The sequence below is a fragment of the Neofelis nebulosa genome, chromosome 5, assembly GCF_028018385.1.
Source record: "Neofelis nebulosa isolate mNeoNeb1 chromosome 5, mNeoNeb1.pri, whole genome shotgun sequence".
NCBI classification, from domain to species: Eukaryota; Metazoa; Chordata; class Mammalia; order Carnivora; family Felidae; genus Neofelis; species Neofelis nebulosa.
Genome location: NC_080786.1, coordinates 87035620 through 87059956, shown reverse-complemented (window position 1 = coordinate 87059956; position 24337 = coordinate 87035620). Strand labels below are relative to the sequence as shown.

At 36.9% G+C, this 24337-nt stretch overlaps 1 protein-coding gene and 1 long non-coding RNA gene across 2 annotated transcripts in view; one reads left to right on the top strand and one right to left on the bottom strand.

Annotated features, from left to right (window-relative positions):
• The window catches only part of PAK2 (p21 (RAC1) activated kinase 2), a 91981-nt gene that overhangs the window by 564 nt on the left and 67080 nt on the right, over window positions 1-24337 (top strand). The window lies entirely within an intron of this gene.
• Window positions 7-4051, bottom strand: LOC131512387 (uncharacterized). The gene is made up of 3 exons (XR_009262117.1): window positions 3932-4051; window positions 2496-2606; window positions 7-680 (listed from the first exon to the last, which is right to left on the bottom strand). It is a non-coding gene; the product is annotated as an uncharacterized LOC131512387 (long non-coding RNA).

Genomic DNA, 24337 nt, shown 5'->3' with positions numbered 1-24337 from the left:
TCGCGCCACAGGCTCTGCCCACTCTCGGTCTCCCTTCCCTAGCCTTTCAGCTTCCTCCTGTTCTCAGTTTACTTTAGTGTTCGACCTAACGACTCAGGTTTTAGTCCTCGATGATTTTTCCTGAGTCCCAGCTCCTCCTTGCTACCTCTCTGGTCATCATAGTTTCATTGCTTAGGCATATATGGTCTCTAGTCCCTTTACTCTTTTCTAAACGACAATGTGAAATCTCTTCCATATTTCTATTGGTAGAAACATAGTTTTCCGAGAGTTTGAGGGCCTCACCTAACAACCGAACTTTTGGGTCTTCTCGTGATTCTTGTTTGATCTTCAGCCAGGAGGTGAATATTTGCTTCTTTAGGTAATTTAGGTGAAGGTTGGCTTTTCACCATGTTTGGCTTTCTTGAAATCAAGACACATACGACATTGCTGCAACATCCTCGGTGGACTCAGCCTTTTGAGTATTTCTTTAAAGTCATCCCAGAATTAAAGTATGAGAAGTAATTTCTGTTGTCGGTTGGTGTGGGGCTGTATCCTCCTTGTATCTTCATTTTAATTGGAATACTCTAGGCAGTTGTGAGCGTGATTTGTTTCCTCTTTGATAAATCATGTACAACTTCCATTGATAGTTATTTCATTTCTCCTTTAAAAGTGATCTATAGTTGTTTTTTTCTTTTTAACCTCTGTAAAAGACAATCAAAATGGTTAGGCCTAAAATTAGACTCCGACGAACTGTGTTTTGGATCAAGGTTGTGCACGTCACGTTTTTTCCCCTGCTCTGTTAGACTCTTCCGCTCTTATAAGTAGGCAGGATATTGAAATGTACAAGAATTTGCTTGGGGGGGTTTTAGTTTTGTAGAGTTATCCAAAAAAATAACATTAAATAAAATTAGATTGGGTTGAAGGCAGTGAACAGTAATTTTTAAAGCAGGTTACAACTTGTCAACTCTGCCAGAAACTCTGTGGCATTTGTAAAACACACTCATACTAACTTCTAAATGTTTTTTATGTGTGTATATGTATATACACACGCATACACATATTATATACACACTTATAAGTGGAAAGCTTTGTTCATGTTCTCCTATTAAGCTATTAAGGGTATTGATTTGAGGCAATTCTTTTGCCCTTGGCTTTTAAATCTGTCTAGCTATTAATTATACAAGAACACTGATGTACATTAGGGAAAATGAACCTTAAAATGTTTTTGAACTGTAATATATGTAGGTATTAAGCCTACTTCCAGGTTTTGTTGAAAGTGGTTGATGTAAATTCAGTGAATTTTGTTTTCATTAAATACTCCATTTTTACCTAAGTGTTAGTACTGAGCCTTAATACTGTCATCATTTGATGTCAGTTGTCCTTAACTTAATTGAGAGGTCTTGTTGCAGGTATAAAAATGATAGAGTGTATAATTTGGTGTATAATGCCAGCTTTTCTGCCCGTTTCTATAAGCAGATAGTTGGGTTTTTTTTTTTTTTTTAATATTTATTTATTTTGAACAGGGGGTGGGCAGAGAGAGAGGGAGACACAGAATCAGAAGCAAGCTCCAGGTTTTGAGCTGTCAGCACAGAGCCTGCTATGGGGCTCAAACTCACGAACTGTGAGATCTGTGAGATCTGTGAGATCGTGACCTGAGCCAAAGTCCAATGCTCAACTGATTGAACCATCCAGGTGCCCCTATAAGCAGATAATTTTTACCAAGGAAGAGTTCCTTATTCCTCTTCCCTTAGGGCCTTGATTCCTGGTTTACCATTATTCAAAAGGAGAGTTACTCTTCTCGACTTTGTGACGTTCATTACTAACCTTGCAAACCTAAAATTGTAAACTAATGGTAAGTTTGTACTTGAGGTGTATCTACTAAACAAATGAATTGGGGTTCCTATGGTTCTCTGATCTTTATGATAGGCAGGTTTCCAAGTAGACGTGATTAACAGTGGTGTATATTTCTTTTTTATTATACTTTTTTAAAGAAAAAACTTAGACCTTGTTCAGGTAACTAAGGATAAACTTTCAGTTATTATTATTTTTTTTTAAAGAGAACTTGTTCATATAGACAAAAATAAAATAAGTAGGTACTTTTAAATCCTTATGTTTGTTCTGTCAATATTGATAATTCTAATATTCAAGTATGTTTCTTTTGATTAAAACTTGAAACTGGACCTTGTTGAAGGCTTTAAGCCTTTGAGATTCTGATGTTTGTTTTCAAAAGCCCTCCCAGTTAGAGAGCTAATTCGAGGCTAGTCAGAGGGCTGGTTAAGTTGCTGACAAACCTCGGTTGTCCCTTGTATCCTTCTGGTACCTTGGTAGAAACTGAAAGAAGGAAAAATAGCCCCCTTGGCTTTGAAGAAGTACTGATTGTTTTCTTCTGTGAACAGAATTTTCACTGCTTCTTCATTTTAGGATCACTAACCTATTTAAGAATAGTCATTCCGAACATTCCTGCAGGATTTCAGAGTACTAGCCTATTATTATCTCTGAGGTACATTAGCACTTACCATTTCATGTATCTCAGACGGTTAGATGCTGGAGACCTGGGTTTGAATCTTGGCTCTTCTAGTTGACTCTGGGTAACACATGTTCTCTTTTCAAGATTTGGTTTTCTTCATCTATAAAATGGGGATTGATAGTAATAATCATATAATACAAATTTCATGGGGCTATTTAAAGTAAATGAGATAATGCCGGTAAAGTACTTTGTGAATGTAGTACTTAAGTTCTTTATAGAGGTTAGTTAATATTCCATTCTAAAATAGGCTTTACATTTAATTTCTTCTGTAACAAGCTCCCAAACTTAAGTTTAAGAATGCTTTCTGGAAGAGGTTGGAATCTCAGGACCAAGTTTCTGAAACCATAACTGTTAAAATTATTTTTTGGGAAAAGTTTTGCTACAGATATAAAATATAGGTTTTCTAAGTACATGTTTTTCAGATTTTAAAAAGTATGCATATTTCTCATAGAAAATTTGGAGAGTAGTGAAGATTGTTAAGAAACAGGACAAAAATCACTTTAGCCTCAGATAACCATCATAACAGACTAGTGCTCTTTCCCTTATTTTTAAATTCCAGAAGCGGTTTTTGCTTTTTATAAAAGGTTCCAGCAATTCTGGGCGCCTGGGTGGCTCAGTTGGTTGAGCGTCTGACTTCGGCTCAGGCTCAGGTCATGATCTCTCGGACCAAGAGTTTGAGCAGTGCCTAGAGCCTGCTTCAGATTCAGTGTCTCCCTCTCTGCCCCTCCCCTGCTCGCATTCCCACCCTCCCTCCCTCTCTCCTTCTCTCTCTCTTTCTCTCTCTCAAAAACAACTCAACTATTTACAATAAAAAAAAAAATGAACATTACTCTTTCCTCACTGTCTAGTCCCATTCCCTACAGGTACCCCTGCTAACAATTTTGTTTTCTTTATGAAGTTAGGAATAAGCATTATGTTTGTGGGTTTAACCAATTTTTTTAAAATAAAAGATCTGGTCATTATATTATCTTTTCCGTCCCAATACACATAGCTGTACTTCATCTTTTTAACAGTCATGGTGTAGTCTATTGTATGGTTGCACTTTATTCATGGTAATTTATGTTACAGTGGTCCCCCCTTATCCATGGAGGATACGTACCAAGACCTCCAGTGGATTCCCGAAACCAGGGATAGGCTGAACCTTATATATACCATGTTTTTTCCCATGTATACACATCTGTGGTAAAGTTTAGTTTATCATTTAGGCACAGTAAGAGATTAACAACAATAACTGATAATACAGTAGAACAGTTATTACAGTATGCTATAATAAAAGTTATGTGAATGTGGTGTATCTCAAAATATCTCATTGGACTCTACTAACATTTCTTGTGATGATGTGATGATAAAATGCCTATATGATGAGATGAAGTGAGGTGAATGGTGTAGGTAGACACTGTGATGTAGTGATAGGCTATTACTGACCTTCTGACCAAACCTCGGTAGTAGGATCCAGGACTGCGGTTAGACTGCTGGCAACTGAAACTGTGGAAAGAGAAACCGTGGGTAAGAGAAGACTGCTGTGCAGATCTTCATCAACTTACAATGGGGTTTTGTCTCAATAAACCCACTGAAAGTTGAAAACATTGTACGCCAAAGCATTATAGCTCAGTCTAGCCTACCTTAAATGAGCTCAGAACACTTAGGTTAGCCTACAGTTGGGCAGACCCCTCTAACACAATGCCTGTTTTATACTAAGGTGTTGAATACTTATGCACTTTATTGAATAGTATACTGAAAGTGAAAAATAGAATGGTTTTAAGTGTTTCAGTTGTTTATCCTCTTGATCACATGGCTGACTGGGAGCTGCTGCTTGCAGCTACTGCCCAGTGTCATAAGACAGTGTGGTACTGCATATTGCCAGCCCAGGAAAAGAGCAAAATTCGAAATATGGTTCCTGCTGAATGTAGAAACTTCACTTTCATACCATCGTAAAGTCAAAAAACTGTAAGTTGAACCATGAGAAGTCAGGGACAGTCTGTACTCTCAATTTTGAGCAAGTAAAACTGGAGCCTTAGTGAACTTACTGTATCTTTGTGCACATGTGTGTATACACAAATATTTCCTTAAATAAGATTTTTAAGTGTGCATTTTAAGTTTCGATTGATGCCAAATTGCCATCCTAAAAGGCTCTATCAATCTATACTCCTTAATTGAATTGTTGAAGCTTTTCCTACATAATAGATAATAATCTTTTACTTTCTGTTTAAGCACTTTCCCATTGCATGTTTATCAAAAACATTCTTCTTAATAATTGTCGTATTGGGGTGCCTGGCTGCCTCAGTTGGAGGAGCATGCAACGCTTGATCTTGGGGTCATGAGTTTGAGCCCCATGTTACGTGTAGAGTTTACTTAAATATATAAAACTTTAAAAAAAATAATAATTGTACTATCCTTCTGGAATTAGTGTCTGTGCACAATAGGGGTAAGGAAGAGTTTTAACAATGTAAAATAGCTTGGCTATTGAAGTGAAATATGGGCACAGAAAAAATTTTAGGAGTTTTAGGTTGCTGTGAAAATGGATTATAGAGATTCAGGGTGTAATATTGTAATGGTTTTATTGTAAGCATCACATCTGAAAAGCAAACAAACAACCAAAAAGCCCTTTTATCCCCATCTTTTGTCCTCTACTGATTTCATCCTCATCCTTCAAATTTCCACCTGTGTGTGTAGCTCTCTTTGGCAGTTTTTCTTGAGCTCCACTCTGGTTTAGGTATTCTTACTGTTCTTATATATTTTCTTAACATGTTAATCCATAATCTTTATTTGCAGTGTGGGGAAAGCCTGAGTTATTCTTCTAGAAATGAGAGTTATTTTTCAATTTTTGCCAGTTGAAACTAATCAAAGAGGGAGGTGTAAGGAAGAACTCACTAGTGTTGGTTAAAAGTAATACATGTACTGGAGCCCCTGGGTGGCTCAGTCAGTTAAGCATCTGACTCCTGATCTCAGTTCAGGTCATGATTTCACAGTTCATGAGTTCACGCCCCCCATCCTCATGGGATTCTGTCTCTTCTTCTCTTTGCCCCTCCCCTGCTTGTGCGCACACTCTCTCTCAAAAATAAATAAACTTAAAAATTCTTTTTTTTTCTTTTTTTACATTTATTCATCTTTGAGAGACAGAGAGAGACAGAGCACAAGAGGGGGAGGGGCAGAGAGAGAGGGAGACACAGAATCCAAAGCAGGCTCCAGGCTCCGAGCTGCCAGCACAGAGCCCGAGGCGGGCCTTGAACTCATGAGCCGTGAGATCATGACCTGAGCCGAAGTTGGACGCCTAACTGACTGAGCCACCCAGGCGCCCCCCCAAAAAATTTTTTTAAGTGCTACATGTACATATGCATGTAGAGCACTTTTAGCTTGCACTACTGAGTTCTTCCTCACATCTTTCTGATCAAGCTATTGGTAATGTTTTTTCATGTGAATGTTTAATAGGTTCTGGAAAGCTAGAAGGTTTCATTTTGGCCTTTTATTTCATTAGGACAAGGTGATTTTAAGGTGTATTCTCAGCTTTGAAATTTTTAATTTCTGTTCTTAATTTATAGGCTTGTGAACAAAACAAAATTATTATATAATAAAAATATGAGCAGCAAAAGGTGGGTAAAGCATTTAAAGAAAATTTCAGGTGCTCTAAAGAGTAAATTATTAAAGAAGGAAAAGTTACATTGGCACATATAATAGTGGAAATAGAACTAAATGTTTGATAAAGTATCTCTATTGTAAATTTTAAATTCTTACTGAACTTTTTTCACCTTCCTGATTAAATACTTGAAAAGAATAAAGTTGCTTTTTTTTAACCCCTTATTCCATTATGTATGGATATCAAAATACTGTTGATATTTTGTTATGCTTCCTGCCACTATATGTATATGTATACATACACACACAAATATATATACACGCATATACACATATATATATATACACACATGTATACACGTACCTATATATGTGCGAGAACAGTTATATATATGTATACACACACATGTATACACGTACGTATATATGTGTGTGAGAACAGTTACTTTTATAAAATTGGAATCCTGGTTTTTATAATTTGTTATCTTGCTAAATCTTGAACATTTCCCTTTGTTCTTAAGATCATTTTTTAATGTGGGGCGCCTGGGTGGCTCAGTCGGTTGAGCGTCCGACTTCAGCTCAGGTCATGATTTCGCAGTTGGTGAGTTGGAGCCTGGCGTCGGGCTCTGTGCTGACAGCTCGGAGCCTGGAGCCTCCTTCGGATTCTGTGTCTCCCTCTCTGCCCCTTCCCCGCTCATGCTCTGTCTCTCAAAGATGAATAAACATTTAAAAAAAAAAAAAAAAAGATTGTTTTTTAATGTTTGCCTAAACATTCCATTGCACAGCTGTGCTGTATTTGTTCTTTTCCTATTGCTGAATGTGTAACTTATTTCCTCTTTCTCTTTCTGCCCCTCCATTGTTGGTGCTCTCTCCCTCTCTCTCTCTCAAAATAAATAAACTTAAAAAAATGTTTAAAAAAATTTTTAAAGAAGAGAGGTAATAATTGTTATTCTTAGAATGTCTCTGGTATTTTTACAATTAAGGATGATGGCAACTGTTGGTTTTAGAGAGATAGTGTTATTTTATTCTGTTCCTACCTTACAACAATAGGAATGGCTTCTGAATTTTAGCAGATGTTTTTATGACACTTTTTAGGTGTTGATAAGGTTTTCCTTCTTTTAACTACAAATAAGTGTACATATCATAAATTTGCTAATAGCCAAAGGTATCCAAAGGGACATGTTATGAGGAACCAAAACCCCACTCATATTAGTCAAATGTGCAGAATTTATTGAAAGAGTAGAAAAGAATCTCAGAAATTTAGTTTAATAGTATACAGGCCAAATGGTAACTTACATAGTTACTTCTGTAGAATCTTGAGGAATCCTTTCTTTTTCATGAGTCAGTTTTGATAATTTGTATTTTCCCATTTTATATTTTTAAGATTTTCAAATTTGTTATTATATGGATGTATGTAATATGTTATAATTAAAATCTGGTATTTCTACCTTTTTATTAGTGATTTTGTTATTTTTCTTGATTTGATTTGCCAAATGTTTGTCTACTTAGTTATTTTTAATAACCAACTTTGAGGTGAATTCTTTTGGTTTTCTGATTTCCTGATTTCTACTTTTCTCCTTATTTTGATTTTCTTTTTTTTTTTTTTTGAGCTTTTTCTACTCAAGTTCTTAGTTCCTCTTTTTTTTTTTTTTTTTTTTTTTTAAATAATGAAAGCATTGATGCTCTTAATTTGCTTTTGAGGACTGCTTTGGCTGCACTCTAAAATTTACATGAATCATGTTCTTATATTCATTACTTTCCGAATAGTAGCTCTAGTTTGATTTCCTCTTTGACTCAAGTGATATTTAGGACAGTTCTATTCACTCTGTTTTTATAGTCTTTTAAATTATTTTTTAAGATTTACTGGGGCACCTGGGTGGCTCAGTCGGTTAAGTGTCTAACTCTTGATCTTAGCCCAGGTCTTGATCTCAGGGTCATGAGTTCAAGCCCCATGTTGGACTCTCTGCTGGATGTGAGGCCTACTTTAAAATAAAAAATATATATATTTTTTTGATTTACTGAGTTTTGTGCATGTGTGTATGATTTAAAGGATAATCCAATTTGGTGAATGTTCTGTGAAACTTAAAAACATTTTCTGTTTGGGGTACCTAAGTGGCTCAGTTGGTCTCACAGTTTGTGAGTTTGAGCCCATATCAGGCTCTGCGCTGACAGTGTGGAGCCTGCTTGGGATTCTCTCTCCCTCGCTCTGCCCCTCCCCTGCTCCCTGGCACTCTCTCTCTTTCAAAGTAAATAAGCTTTAACAAAAAAAACCACTTTCTGTTTTCAGAGTATATATGTAAAACTTTATTCAAATTCTCTTATTTGTTTTATTATTCCTTCTTAATAGTTCTTATTAATTATAAAATTTAGTCTTCATTAATTTTTAAATCTTAATATGTCAAAGACTGACAGGGTAGCATTGTTTTTAAGAGCCTTATTTTCACGTTGGGACTTTTACATTTTTGTTTCTTCTGCCTGAATCTTCCCTTCATACATTACTGTTTTGAAGGGGCCTTACCTGATCAGTCTACTAGAATAGTCCCCACCTAGCCCACTTGGTATCTGTCTTCTTGCCCTTCTGTGTCTTGTTTTGTTTTGTTTTGTTTTGTTTTGAACAGTAGGCTCCATGCCCAATGTGGGGCTTGAGCTCAGGACCCTGAGATTAAGATTCACATACTCTACCGACCGAGCCAGCCAGGCATCCCTTTTTGTCTTTCTTTATAGCACTTTCATCTGAAGTTATTTGGTTTCTTTCTTTTTCTTGTTTCTCTGTTACTTTGCTATTCTACTTAGAACACATGAGCTTGCAGTAAGTACATGTTGGTTGGTTGTCGGTTTCTTTCATTTCTAATGATTTTTAATATTTAAGTTAATAGACTTTATATATCAATTTTAGGTTCGTGGCAAAATTGAGTAAAGAATACAGAGTTGCCATATACCCTAAGCTCCCCTGTACTGCCAGCACTCCTTCCCCGACAGTCAACATCTTGCCATGTGTGGTATATTTGCTATAATTAATGAACCAACATGGACACATCAAACAAAGTCCATAGTTTACATCAGAGTTCACTCTTGATATTGTACATTCAATGGGTGTGGACAAATGGTGGATAATGACATGTATCCATCAGAAAAACAGAACAGTTTCCCAACCCTAAAAATCGCCTGTGTTCCACCTATTTATCCCTCCCTTCTCCCTAATTCCTGGCACCCACTGGTGCTTCTACAGTCTCCATAATGTTGCCTTTTCCAGAATATCCTATAATTGGAATCATATAGTACGTAACCTTTTCAACTTGGAATATGCATTTAAGTTTCCTTCATATCTTTTCATGGCTTAATAGCTCATTCATTTATAGCACTGAATATTATTCCATTGGATGTACTACAGTTTGTTTATTCATTTACCTGCTGAAGGATATCTCAGTCGCTTTCACATTTGTCATTTATAGAGTTGCTATAAACATCTGTGTGCATTTATTTACTTATTTTGAGAGAGACAGAGCATAAGCAGGGGAGGGACAGGAGAGAGGAAGAATCCCAAGCAGGCTCTGTGCTGTCAATGCAGAACTTGACACTGAGCTTGACCCCAAACTGTGAGTTGAAACCAAGAGTTGGTCGCTGAACCAACTGAGCCATCCAGGTGCTCCTGTGTTTGGTTTTTGTATGGATAGAAGTTTTCAGCTGATTTGAGTAAATACCAGGGAGCACAGTTGCTGGATTGTATGGTAAGAGTATATTTATTTTTGTAAGGAGCCTTTAAATTGGTTTTCAAAGTGTCTATACCATGTTGTTTTTCAACCAACAGTAGGTGAGAGTTCCTGTTGCCCAACATCCTCATGAGCATTTGATGTTGTTAGTGTTTTAGACTTTAGCTATTTTAATAGGTGTATGTAGTGGTATCTCATTGTTTTGATTTGCAGTACTCTAATGATTGATGTTGAGCATCTGTTTTGTTTGTTTTTTTTTTAAGTTTATTTATTTTGAGAGACAGAACGTGAGTTGGGAGAGGGGCAGAGAGAGGGAAAAAGGGAGACTCCTAAGCAGGCTTCAAGCTGTCAGAGCAGAGTCTGACCTGGGCCTCAAACTCATGAAACTGTGAGGTCATGACCTGAGCCAAAATCAAGAGTTGGATGCTTTGGGGCACCTGGGTGGTTCAGTCAGTTGAGCATCTGACTTCGGCCCAGGTCATGATCTCATGGTTTGTGAGTTCAAGCCCTACTTTGGGTTCTCTGTTGTTAGTGTGGGCCCACTTCCACCCCTCCCCTACTTGTATTTTCTCTCTCTCTCCCACAAAAAAAAGTCAGATGCTTAACCGACTGAGCCATCCAGGTGCCCTGAGCATCTTTTTACATGCTGCTTTTCCATCTCTGTATCATTTTTGGTAAAGTACCTCTTCAGATCTTAGGCCCATTTTAAATTGGATTGTTAATTTTCATATTGTTGAGTTTTAAGAGTTCTTTGTATATATTCACTAACTGTCCTTTATATATCAGATGTTTCTTTTGCAGGTATTTTTCTCCAGTCTGTGGCTTGGCTTCTCATTCTCTCAACTCTAATGATTTTTATCATGTATTTTGATGCAGTATTATTTGATGCATGTGTAAGTTCTCTACTGCTAAAGATCTTCATTATAGATTACACTTAATCAAAAATAATCACCCTGCTTTCTGAGTCTTGTATTTTACTTAAATTGCTGTCTGTCCTAAATTTCTTTGTTCAATAAATTACCCAGCTTTCTCATTCCATGCCATTTTGTTTTAGTTGTGTCTCCTTTTTTTTTCTTTTTCTTTTTTCCTTTAAAGTAGGCTCGAACTCAATGACCCTGAGATCAAAAGTTGGATGCTTCACCAACTGAGCCAACCAGGCACCCCAGCTGTGTCTCTTTTAAATTACATGTGGTTTGTTTTTGTTTTAATTCAAGGTAAATGCTTAAAGTTAGTTTATTGTCATAATGAATTATGTTGGGTGTGTTTCTATTTTATTTTTAATGCTTTTGTTTTTAATGATTAATTGCTGCTTTAATTGTTGTAAAATACACATAAGGTAAAATTACCATCTTGACCACTTTATATAAATCTTTGACATTAAGTACATGTACATTTTGTACACCCATCATCACCATTCATCTCATCTTCCCCAACTGAATCTCTTATACTCATTAAACACTAACTCCCCATTCCTCCCTACCCGCAATCCTTAGTAACCTATCTGTGATCTACTTTATGTCTCTTATGATTTTGCCTATTCTAGATGATTCATATAAGTGGAATCATACAATATTTGTCCTTTTGTGTCTGGCTTATTTCACATGCCATGTATAGCGTGGATTGGTACTTCATTCTGTTTTAAGGCTAATACTCCATTGTATATATATACTTGACCCTCGAACAATACGGGGATTAGAGGTGTCAACCCCCCATACACAGTTTGCATCTCACTTTTGACTCTCCCAAAATTTAACCACTAATGCCCTACTGTTGACCAGAAGCCTTAACCACTAATAATACCCTACTGTTAACTGGAAGCCTTACAAATAACATAAACAATGATTAACACATAATTTACACATTAAATGTATTATAGATTACATTCTTATAAAGGAAGATAAAAGAAAATGTTACAAAGGAAATCATAAGGAAAACATATCTATTGTACTGTACTGTATCAAAAAACTGGCATATAGTGCACAGTTCAAACCTGTGTTGTTCAAGGGCCAGCTGTATACCATATTTTGTTTATCCAGTTGTCTGTTGATATTTTCTGTCTTTTGCATTGTAAATTATATTTGGGTTGCTTTTATCTCAGATATTTGGAATTTATACATCCTGTTTTTAAGTCCACTATTTTATAGTTTATATGAATTCAAGTGTAAATCTAGGTTAAAAAAATAAACCTATCTGCTTTTTCAGTCTGAAAAAGAAAATTATACTTTGACTCCTTCTATATTAGAAGACTAGCTTCTCAACTCCTAACCCACTTTCACTTTATCTGTGTTTTCACTCTATGGTGAGCATGGAACTTCATATAGTTAGTATATTTTTTACCCATTTCATGTTTTTAACTTATCTTTCAAGACTTTTCTCTTGGTAATTACATTGAATGTTAACACAAATTCTTTAAGTTTTATTTAAATGGAGTTGGTGCTCATTGCCAATTTTCTGTATTTTTTTTTTTTAAGTTTACTTTTGAGAGAGAGAGAAGAGGAGAGAGAGAATGCCAAGTGGGCTCTGTGCTATCAGCACAGAGTCCCATGTGGGGCTCAGACTCACGAACTGTGAGATCATGACCTGAGCCGAAATCAAGAGTTGGACACTTAACCGACTGAGCCAGCCAGCCACTCCAACCAATTTTGTCTTAACATTTAAGTTGATTGATCATGTATGTCAACCAGAATTTTCAGCTAATATTTTTAGTAAGAGTAACTAGAAGACATATTTAATAATTACTAGATCACTAACATCCTCAGAAGTTCTGTAGGTGTCGTTCTGTGTTGTCTTGCATTAATCATCTTGCTTCAGAGTTTCCTGTGCCTGGTGGTGATAAAGATTTTTCTTTTTACTGAAATGTTTTGACAGATTATATCTTTTATAAATGTTCATTAATATTGCCTGATACGTTAGTGCCTTATAATCTTTGTACTTCATTCTTTTTTCATTTCCAGATATGTTTTTGGTTATTTTGATCTAGTTCTGTTTTCTTTCTTGAAAATACTTGTAATAATTAGGCTGGCTTATCATTTCTGTCTTTTCCATGAGCTTCTCAAAATGTTTGTCCTTATCACTCATTTAATTTTCCTTTATCTCTTCCGATGTAGGCTTTATTTCTGCTAATGAAATTTTAGCTTCTTTACATCCTTTAAAAATTTGCCCTACTCCCTTTTCTTCTTACTCTGGTTTTATCATTGTCTTTTCTCTCCATATATGCCTGTTTCATAGAGTTTGCCAAACTGGAAGTTAGTTGCGTCTTGAGGTTATTTACCATCTAAATTAGGCTCTGCTTCTATGTGATGGGTAATTATCTCTTGTGCTACATTATTTTTTGTTGGAACCAACAAAAATTGTTGAATATATTTTCTGCTTCTTCATCTTTGAATTATAACAGTTATATAGTATCTGATATGCATTTGTTAGAAATGTTTGTGAATTATCCTTGCTATAGTTGACTGGGATTCTGGTTGAAACCTCTTCTTAGGTGTATTGCTGAAAGATAACACAGCTCCTACTCTGAGTTCCAGTGATTAGTAGATACTCATCTAATATGATAGTTCTGGTGGGATCTTACCCTACCCTGGTTTCTAATATGTACTGTTAGGGCTCTTTTTGATTCTAGCATTCTACCCACAACACAACACTTTGCTTATATAGGACTATACCTCCCAGGAAGCCATGCGCCAATCCATGTTTCTCTGTACTTACACAGCTCCACCTGAACCTTACATGCATACACACAGGCACATAGACACTTCTTGCTTGTTTTCTGGAACTTGCATGGTAGTTTCCTAAATGCATGTAGAAAGATCAGACAGGAAAATGAATGCTGGCTGCCACAAAACCCACCTCTGCATAGCAAGAAACAGCTTAACTAGACTGGCTGATTAGTTTGTTTCTTTGAGGCCGACTTTGGGTCTCTAAATAAAAGGTGTCTTACAGAGAGGACAAGATATCTTCATGTTTTCTCTTAGGCAGATGGTTGAACTTTCTTATATGAAGCAGAGCATGGCTGGGTCATGAATCTTTTCTCAGTTAAGATTGACCTTATAGCTAGTGGAAATCCTTCAGAGATCTGATATAAATTGTTTTCATGGAAATTTGGGATAGACTACATGGGTGGCTTCTGATTTGATACCATTTTTTATGAGGATAAGCTGGCTCCAATTTTTGTTTAACTTAGATAACCACCCAAGGAATTGAGTAAAATCAGTCTGCTATTGACCATTTTTCAGTAAAAGGTCTTATTTTAGATTGATAGATTATCACTTTGATGGTAGGAAATGGTATCTTGTTCCAGTTTGCATCTCTCTTTTCATATATTTATTGCCCTGCTCTTTTTTTTTTTTTTTTTTTTTTTGCTATTTGGTGTTTGTGACCAAAACTTTTTTTCTTTTTAAAGTAGTCTTTGTTGTTCCTTACTTCCCCATTCTCTACCTTACAGGCTTTTTGAAGCATTTTCTGAGTCTTGACCCTTCTTTCATGTTTGGTCACTGTTTCACTTTTTTAGTGTGGTGATTGGGTGAAGGCCTGGGGGAAGAAAAAAAGGATCACATTTAGACTACAACATTTCTTTACATCCTGCTTCCTCTGTGTATAGAGACCTTCCTCTCTTTACTTGCCTGGCAAATTTCTTCTCATCTTTCAAAAGACAAGTCTGATTTCTTGGCCTCATTACTCATATGAATGGGAGCTGTGGGTCCTGTTTTCCATTGCATTCCACTCATCCCTATTGCTCTTACCTTACTTCACAGTAGTCATCTTGTTATTACTTTTCCCACTGACGGCAAGCTCAGAGGGGACACTGAATGGTAGTTATCTTTGATCTCTAGCATCTGACACAGTGTAGGCACAAAATAAATATTTGAATGACTTAGGAGAGCCTGAGGGTGTTTTTCCTTTAACTGTGTCATTTCCCTGCTTCTAGTGTGAAAATATAAAAAACAGGTCTTTCTGGGAAGTGGAATTTAGATTTTATTCTGGTCTGGGTTTTTTTTGTAATGATCATGTACTACTTTTGAGAATAAGAGATGAAAAAAAATACTTTTTTTTTAACTCATTTTTTATTAAAAAATTTTTTTTAATTTTTTTTTTTAACATTTATTTATTTTTGAGACAGAGAGAGACAGAGCATGAATGGGGGAGGATCAGAGAGAGAGGGAGACACAGAATCTGAAAACAGGATCCAGGCTCTGAGCTGTCAGCACAGAGCCTGATGTGGGGCTTGAACTCACGGACCGCGAGATCATGACCTGAGCTGAAGTCAGACGCTTAACCGACTGAGCCATCCAGGCGCCCCTATTACAATTTTTTTTAATGTTTATTTTTTTGAGAGAGAGAGAGAGAGTGTGAGCAGGGGAGGGACAGAGGGAGAGGGAGACACAGAATCTGAAGCAGGCTCCAGGCTCTGAGCTGTCAGCACAGAGCCCGAGCAGGGCTCAAATTCGTAGACTGAGAGATCATGACCTGAGCCGAAGTTGGATGCTTAACTGACTGAGCCACCCAGGTGCCCCTAAACTCATTTTTTTAAAAAGTTTATTTTGATAGAGTACACACGTGTGAGCAGGGGAGGGGCAGAGAGAAATGGAGAGAGAGAATCCTAATCAGGCTCGCACTGTCAACATGGTGCCCAACGCGGGGATCCATCTCATTGTTCAAGAGATCATGACCTGAGCTGAAATCAAGAGTTAGATGCTTAATCACCTGAGCCACCCAAGCACCCCAAGAATAAAAAATACTTAAAACCAAATTTCTCAAACTTCTGGTGCTCCCAGTTGCCCAGCACCTGTGACTTTTTGGCCCCATTCAACAGTCTGACCTTTCACTACTTGCTGCCATATGTCCTCTTGTCTCTTTGCTGTCCCATAAATTAGATCATACTTACATGTTCATACTTGTTCCTTTTGCCTGGAATCCTACCTTCTGAGTAGGAATATGATCTGTTGTAAATTGAGGAATTCTTGTAATAGGGATTGAATCGTGAGAATTTAGACTGTTTAATGTCCTGCTGGTCTTATCCTGAATATATATGGTTGTTAAGGTGAGATTCCTAGATCAGTTTTATCAATTGTGAGGATCAGAATAAATAGAGCGTTTAATTAATTGTCTTAGTTTTCTAGAATAATGACCTGAAAGAAGACAGAATAGTGACTGTATCTTCAAATTTTGCTGGGTCCCTTCTAGCCTAAAAAGGAAAAAACCTTTACTTGACTCTGATGCCATCATAGATAAAACTTTCATTGGTTTATTTATTCAACAATTACTCATGTAAACAGATGAACTGGACACGATTTTAGGTGATGAGGTGGTCAACAAAATAATGGATCCGTGCTTGTGGAGTTTATAACATAGTAAGGGAAGACAGACATTAAAAAGGCAAATCCAGTGTGATGAATGTTAACAAACGAGATAAAATAAGATACATGGGTTGGGAGTGAAGAGATGTTAGAGAAGGTTTTCTGAGAAAGTGACCTGTATGCCAATACTCGACAGGCAGAGGTGGTAGACAGAAAATAGGCTGACCAACTCAGTTGCAGTTTGCCACAGGCTTTCTTGGGTTTTAGTATTGAAAGTCCCATGTCCCAGGAAAGCTCCCTAGTCCCAGGGAAATTAGGATGACCGTTCAGTGAACAAAAAAATCTTCCTGGAAGGTCATGTGTAAAGGCCTGAGATGGCCGTTAGAAAAACTGGAAGAATGGATAAAACTTAAAGCCCGTAGAGGGAAAGACTACAAAGAAATGAGTCTGGAAAGTTAGGGACCTTATCATGCATGTATTGTTGGGCTTTATCTTCAGTATCCCACTTGAAGGCTTTAAATAGGACACTGAAGTGACAAAATTTAATGTACTTCAGGGTTGCTCCCTACAGTGTGAAGATTAGACTGGGAGGGGCTGAGAGTGCATTTAGGGATAATAACTGATTAAGTCATGGGCTGCAGTGACTTAGAAGTTTTGAGAGGCATGGATGATTTTGAGAATTAGGGTAACAAATGATTTTCAAAATTGTTTTCCTCCAAGAACATTAACTTCTTAAAGGAAAAACTGAACATTTTTACTTCCATATTTTTATGTCACCTGATAGAGATTTTACTAGCAGCACACATAATCCAGACAGCTGTTATTTTTTGGTGTTTTTGTTGTTGTTGTTGTTTTGTTACATGATAACTATCAGTCTTTTTCTCACATATGAAGAACAGTAGCATAGAATGTAGGAGGCATGGCTTTGAAGTTACAATGATTCATTTTCTGAACATGGCAAGAAGTGTGACTTTAAATAGTTTTGTCTCCTGGAAAGCTGTCCCATTGAAAGTCTGTATGATCATTCCAGTGATGTTTCTATTCTTCAAATCATTTGTTTAGAAGTCTTTTTTTTTTTTTTTTAATTACTCTAGGAGGCTGCAGCAATTTCTTCAGAGTAGCTTCTTTACCAGAAGTAAACCCTCCATCTCTGCCTCTGTTTCTGTTATTCCCTTTCTGCATCTATATGGCTTCTTTTCCTTTAAATTAAAAAAAAAAATGAAATATAATTCATCTATGATAAAATCCACCCTTTAAAGGGTATACATTTAAGTGGGGGTTTTTGTGTGTTATATATTTTAACTGTATTCATAAGGTTACCTAACCATCACTACTTTTTAATGTTTGCATTACCGCAAATAGAAATCTTGCATCCAATAGCAGTCACTTGTTTTACCCTAACTGCTCCCCCCTTGTCCCAGGCAACCACCAATATGTTTTCTGTTTCTATAAATTTGTTCTGGATATGTAAGTAGATTCATGGAAAATGTCTTATGTGGTTGGTTTCTTTCATTCTAGCACAGTGTTTTCAAGGTCGATTTATATTGTAGTGTGTATGGCTACTTCCATTTCTTTTTATGGCTAAATAATATTCCATTGTATGGGTACACCACATTTGATTTATCTACTCATCTGTTAATGGAAATAGGGCTGCTTTCACTTTTTGACTGTTAGACAAATAGTGCTTCTGTGAACATTTGTATATAGGTTTTTGTGTGGACATACTTTCATTTCTTTTGAGTATATACATAGGGATGGAATTGCTGAGTCATAGGGTAACTCCATGTTTAACCTTTTGAGGAGCTAACAGGCTGTTTTCCAAAGCGACTCTTTTGCAATCCTGCCAGCAGTGTGTGAGAGTTCCAATTTCTCCACATCCTCACTAACACCTGTTATTTTCTTTTTGATAGTAGCCATCCTAATGGGTGTGAAATGGTATCTTGTGGTTTTAATTTGCATTTCTGTGATGGCTAATGACATTGAGTATCTTCCAATGTGCTTATTGGCCATTTTTATATCTTTTGAGAAATATGTATTCAGATCTTTTGGGAAAATATCTTGTGTTCAGCGTTGAGTGGTTTAGAACAGTGCCTCTCAGAATCTTTTGGTACTGGACTAACAACTTTTGTAAAATACTATACAATGGAAATGAAAGAAAAATTAGACATACAAAATACAAGCCCTTTTTGTTGTTGTTAGTGTCAATAGCAAATTACTGTGAGAGTTTCTAAATTGAGTTTCTCTCAATTTTTGTATTCCATTGAGTACTGGTAGAAAACAGTTAGTGTAACTCTTTTTGAGTGGTACTGTTTTACATTACTAAAAGGCATTTGAAAAGTCATGCAACTTTTTCTGTGTTTGAACTCAAGGCAATTGCATGTTTCTTATATTTTCTGTACTTCCAGCTATGACTCCCAATTCTAACTTGCTACTGAGGTAATCCCACAGAGGGCTGGTTTTGAGGCTTGAGGAAAACACGCATTTCATACAGATTTTACACAAGCTAGTTACATTTTACTGGGATAAGCTAGAGTGTACCGTTTCAGCAAAGATCAGGCAAATTAAGTTTGGGGCCAGTGAGGATAGCCTTCTGACCCTTTCCCACTTTCCCTCATAGGACATACTCTCAGTGTTGATGATACTGTGCTTGTTAGAGGGGGGTTTCTGCCAGGTTTCCAAAAGCACAGAAGGCAGCTTTACCATAAAACCTCATCCTCCTTTATTTTACATCCAACCTTATCACCCTGAAATCCCAATGCAGTTATGTTACTTGTTTGTAAATAACTTGTCACTTGGCTGTTTAACATCCTTGTTCTGAGCATAATTTTTTACCTTATTGTTTCACATTTATACAAAAATAAGCATTATTCATCCTCAGTCTCTTTCTGACCCTGTAGCCATGAATAGTCTGTGAGCATGAGCAGTTCATATCTCCTATCTTACAGGGCCTAGGAGGTCTAAGCATGTTGGCTGTTCCAGTCTCTGAAACCTTGTAGTCTAGGGACACCAAGGAGTACATTCTTATGCTATCCTGATTATTTATGGTTTGGTTGGTGAAATTCTGAAACCATTGCGGATCATTAAAAAGTGTTTATTTGTTTATAGCGGTACTAAACTAATGAGGGTGTATAGAGTATTTATGAATCATGTGAAGTGAGTTTAAACATTTGTTAGTCCCTCTGTATTAAAAGAATTATATTGGACAGCATCAGATTGATGCAGCAAATTAAGAAAAATGTTCCTTGCCAGCCATGAGTTTAAAATCTTATAGAGGGGCACCTGGGTAGTACAGTCAGTTAAATGTCCAGCTTTTGATCTCGGCTCAGGTCATGATCTCACAGTTCATGAGTTCGAGTCCCACACTGAGCTCTGTGCTGATGGTGCAGAGCCTGCCCTGCCTGGGATTCTGTCTCTCCTTCTCTCTGCCCCTCCCCTGCTTTTGCAGTCTCTCTCTCTCTCTCTCTCTCTCTCTCTCAAAATAAGTAAATAAACTTAAAAAAAATATCTTACAGAAAGAGAGAAGAAAAGTTAGATGCCGGGTGATTGAAGTTCAAAGAAGTGTGTAAGTGTAAAACTTACAGATGGGACTCTTTCATTCTGGGTCCAATCAGAAGAGAAACCACAGAATCATTTGAACGTGGAATGAATTATTGATTATAACAAGAGGGTAGAATAATGACACGTGAGCTAGTAAGAAGTAAATACAAGTCTGAAGAATATAGTAATAGATATAAGGAACAGCTGCTACCTAGGGCTCATAGCTCACTCGGCACCTAGGAAGGAACCCTCCTTCCCCCAGAGCGGAGATCTAGACCTTGTTGGAGACAGCATGCCTGTGGATACCTAAATAGCAGTGGTGCTGTGTGGGCAGAACTTGCCGAACGTCTGTTCTCTAGGGTACCAGAGAAAGCTGTTGACAGGGAGGTGTTAGTTAACTCCACTACAAAAGCTCCCAAGAAGAGAGTAGGGGGAACCTGGTGGCTGCTGGGTATGCTGCTGGTCACCTTGCCGAATACAAGTCTGATGCTGGAGGAGTCTGGTGAGCAAACACACCAGAACCAGGAAGCAAAACTTTTCTCCTACAATGTCTCTCCTGCGCCCTCTACTGATAAAGCTTAACATCGTGCCCGCTGGCCAAGGAAAAACTTTAAAAGTCCCAGGTCTATTTTCAGAATAGACAGACTGGATGACTTGGAATTGAGAGGCACTAAATCAGTAACCAGCAAGGGAATGGTATTAGTGCTGTCAGAGCTCATAGGAGTAGAGCTTCTATGAGATTATGACAGTTGAAGAAGTAGTAGTATATGAGCAGGGCGCCTGGGTGGCTCAGTCAGTCAATCCTCTGACACTTGATTTTGGCTCAGGTCATGATCTCACGGTTTGTAGGATGAGTCCCACATCAGGCTCTGTGCTGACAGCTTGGAGCCTGCTTGGGATGCCCTTTCTCTCTCTTTTTCTCTGCCCCTCCCCCATGCTCACTGTTTCTCTTAAATTAAAAAAAAAAGTAGTAGTATATGAAGCTCTTGTAAGATCAGTAGGGTTTTTTTTTAATTCAGCTATGATTGACATACAATGTTATATTGGTTTCAGGTGTACAGTATAGTGATTTGACAATTCTGTATATTACAAAATGGTCACTACAATAAGTGTGGTTACCATCTGTCACCATACAGTGTTATTATTACAATCTTATTGACTATATTCCCTATACTGTACTTTTCATCCCTATGACTTATTTATTTTATAACTGGATGTTTGTACCTCTTAATCCCCTTTACCTTCACCTATTTCACCTAAAGTTTTTATTTTTTTAATTGAAGATGACAGCTGTTATTCCTCATTACAAAAACAGTACATGTTCATTTATAAAAATTAGAATATAGAAAAGTATTTTTCTCCTTGTGTATTGTAGAAACATGGGAAAAACATTCAGGTCTATTACTCTTAAAAAGAATCATTGTTAATCATTTGATCAAATATGGCTAGGTAGAGGAGATAGTTGGGAGGGAAAGCTTTCTGTGGTGGTGCTTGCTGCTGCTTTTGTATATTTGTTTACAGAAGAAATTGGCTTTGAAATATAATGCAAAATGGTATATACTAGCATTTGGAGGAACTTTATCTTTGATGTTTATGCAAAATTTATTTATGTAAGTACTTTAAAATTTTTTTATTATATTTTTTGTATTATTATTTTTAATTCCAGTATAATTAACATACAGAGTTATATTAGTTTCAGGTGTACAGTATAGTGATTCAACAATTCTCTGTATTACTCAGTGCTCATCACAATAATCCCTTTCACCTACTTTACCCATGCCCCCTGCCCCACCTCCCCTCTGTTGACCATCAATTTGTTCTCTGTGTTTAAGAGTCTGGCTTTTTGTCTGTCTCTTTTTTGTTGTTTGTCTGTTTTGTTACTTAATTTCCATGTATGAGTGCAATCATAAGGTATTTGTCTTGTCTGACTTAATGTACTTAGCATTATATCCTCTGGATCCATCCACATTGTTGCAGATGGCAAGGTTTCATTCTTTTTTGGGGGGGTAATATTCCATTATATTTATATACCACATCTTTATTCATCTGTGTAAAAAAATTTTTTTTTAATGTTCATTCTTTTTTTTTTTTTTTTAATTTTTTAATGTTTATTTATTTTTGAGAGAGAGAGAGAGACAGAGCATGAGCGGGGTAGGAGCAGAGAGAGAGAGGGAGACACAGAATCAGAAGCAGGCTCCAGGCTCTATGCTGTCAGCACAGAGCCTGACGCCGGGCTTGAGCTCACAAACCATGAGATCATGACCTGAGCTGAGGCTGGACGCTCAGCTGACTGAGCCACCCAGATGCCCCAATGTTCTTTCATTTTTGAGAGACAGAGTGTGAGCAGGGAAGGGGCAGAGAGAGGGAGATACAGGATCTGAAGCAGGCTCCAGGCTCTGAGCTGTCAGCACAGAGCCTGATGTGGTGCTCAAACCCACAAACCGTGAGATCATGCATGACCTGAGCCAAAGTTGGACGCGTAACTAACTGAGCCACCTAGGCACCCCATTCATCTATTGATAGACACTTAGATTGCTTCCATATTTTGCTATTGTAAATTATGCTGCAATAAACTTAGGGGTGCATATATCTTTTTGAATTAGCATTTTTTATATTCTCTGGGTAAATACGCAGTAGTAGAATTGCTGGATCATATGGTAATTCTATTTTAATTTTTTGAGGAATCTCCATACTGTTTTCTGTAGTGGCTCACCCAGTTTGCATTCCCACCAGCAGTGTACAAGGGTTCCTTTTTCTCCATTCTGACAGGTGTGAGATGGTATCTCATTGTGGTTTTGATTTGCATTTCCCTAATGAATAATGATGTTGAACATCTTCATGTACATCTTCATGTGTTCTTTTGTTCATGTCTTCTGCCCATTTTTTAAATTGGATTATTTGGGTTTTTTTGGGTGTTGACTTACATAAGTTCTTGATATATTTTGGATACTAACCCTTTATCAGTTATGTTATTTGCAAATATCTTCTCCCATTCTGTAGGTCATCTTTGTCGTCTTTTAGTTTTGTTGTTTCCTTTGCTATGCAGAAGCTTTTTATTTTGATGTAGTATTTTTGTAACTTTTTATAGAAGCTTGTCAAATAGACAATCTCTAGACATTACTTTGGTGTTCTTTAAATGACCATCAGGAAGTTAATCACATTGTAGTTGCAGTGTAATCACATTGATGAAATGTTGCATCTTAGAAGTCCATCATGCTTTTCTCCTCTTTGCTCAAAGATTTTCATATGAATGCGCCTCTTAGTAAACAGGGTTCTGGCAGACTTAATCTGGGAAAACAAATTGAAAACTGAATTTTGCCTTTGTTGAGGTATAGGAATTAATCCTTGCCTAGATGTCAAAGACTGAAGGATTCTCATGAAAGAAAGCCTTTATAATTCCATATCACTGTTTATTGGCATTTACACTTTAAAAGTTGGACAGTAATTCTAAAGAATGAAAGCAAAGTTCTTGGGTGTTAATTCACAACTGGGCTTATATAAATAAGTGGCCAGGATATATAATGTTAGGCCCATTTTCAGAGATATATTCTATACTACTAAATCTAGACTGGTTCTTGTTGACTTGTCAGCCTTTTAACCAAGTTGGTACAGAAGTGAATTGTTTGCTTTCCATTTTTGATAAACTTAAGAAAAACATTAAAACTTTATACTAAAGTTTAGTTTTTAAACCTTTTCGGTATAATCTTGACTTAGAAATATCTAATATTAAAATAACCACTCTTCCTCTGACTGTGTATGAGTGGTTGTATAGAAGGATTTAGAATAGTGCTGTTCAACTTGAACTTGTTGCCATGATGTAAATGTTCTATATCTCTGCTGCCCAATATGGCAGCCACTAGCCACATGTAACAACCGAGCATTTGAAATATGGCTAGTATGACTAAGTATCTGAATTTTATTTCATTTTAATTAAATAGCCATATATGTCCAGTATATCCACCCATATTAAATAGCGCAGTTTACAGAATGGTACGTTCATACTGAAACAAGTTTTATTTACTTTTTTTAAAGATTTTATTATTGTTTTAAGTTTATGTATTTATTTTTGAGAGAAAGAGAGTGGGGGAGAGGGACAGAGAGAGTCCTAAACAGGCTCTGTGCTGTCAGTGTAAAGCCCCATGAGGGGCTAAAACTCACAAACTGTGAGATCATGACCCTAGCCAAAATCAAGAGTTGGCCGCTTAACCAACTGAGCCACCCAGGCGCACCAAAGGAAAACTTTTCTAAGTATTTAGTTGTTGTTGTTGTTGTTGTTCTTTTTCTTTGTTTTTAAGTAGGATCCACATGCAACATAGAGATTAATTTCACAACCCTAAGATTAGAGTCATGTGCTCTATGGACTAAGCCAGCTAGGTGCCCCTTGAGTGTTCAGTTTTTTAAACCTCTGTATGTAATTTGATACTGCTTAGGAATATATATGTAATATATATATTATATATATCTCCATCATTTTCCAAAAAACATTTTAAAAAATTATTTTTTTTAATGTTTATTTTTGAGAGAGAGAGAGACAAAGTGTGAGCAGGGGAGAAGCAGAGAGAGAAGGAGACAAAGAATGTGAAGCAGGCTCCAGGCTCCCAAGCTGTCATCATAGAGCCAGGCAGGGGGCTTGAACCCACGAACTGTGAGATCATGACCTGAGCCGAAGTCGGACATTTAACCTACTGAGCCACCCAGGAGCCCCAAAAAACATT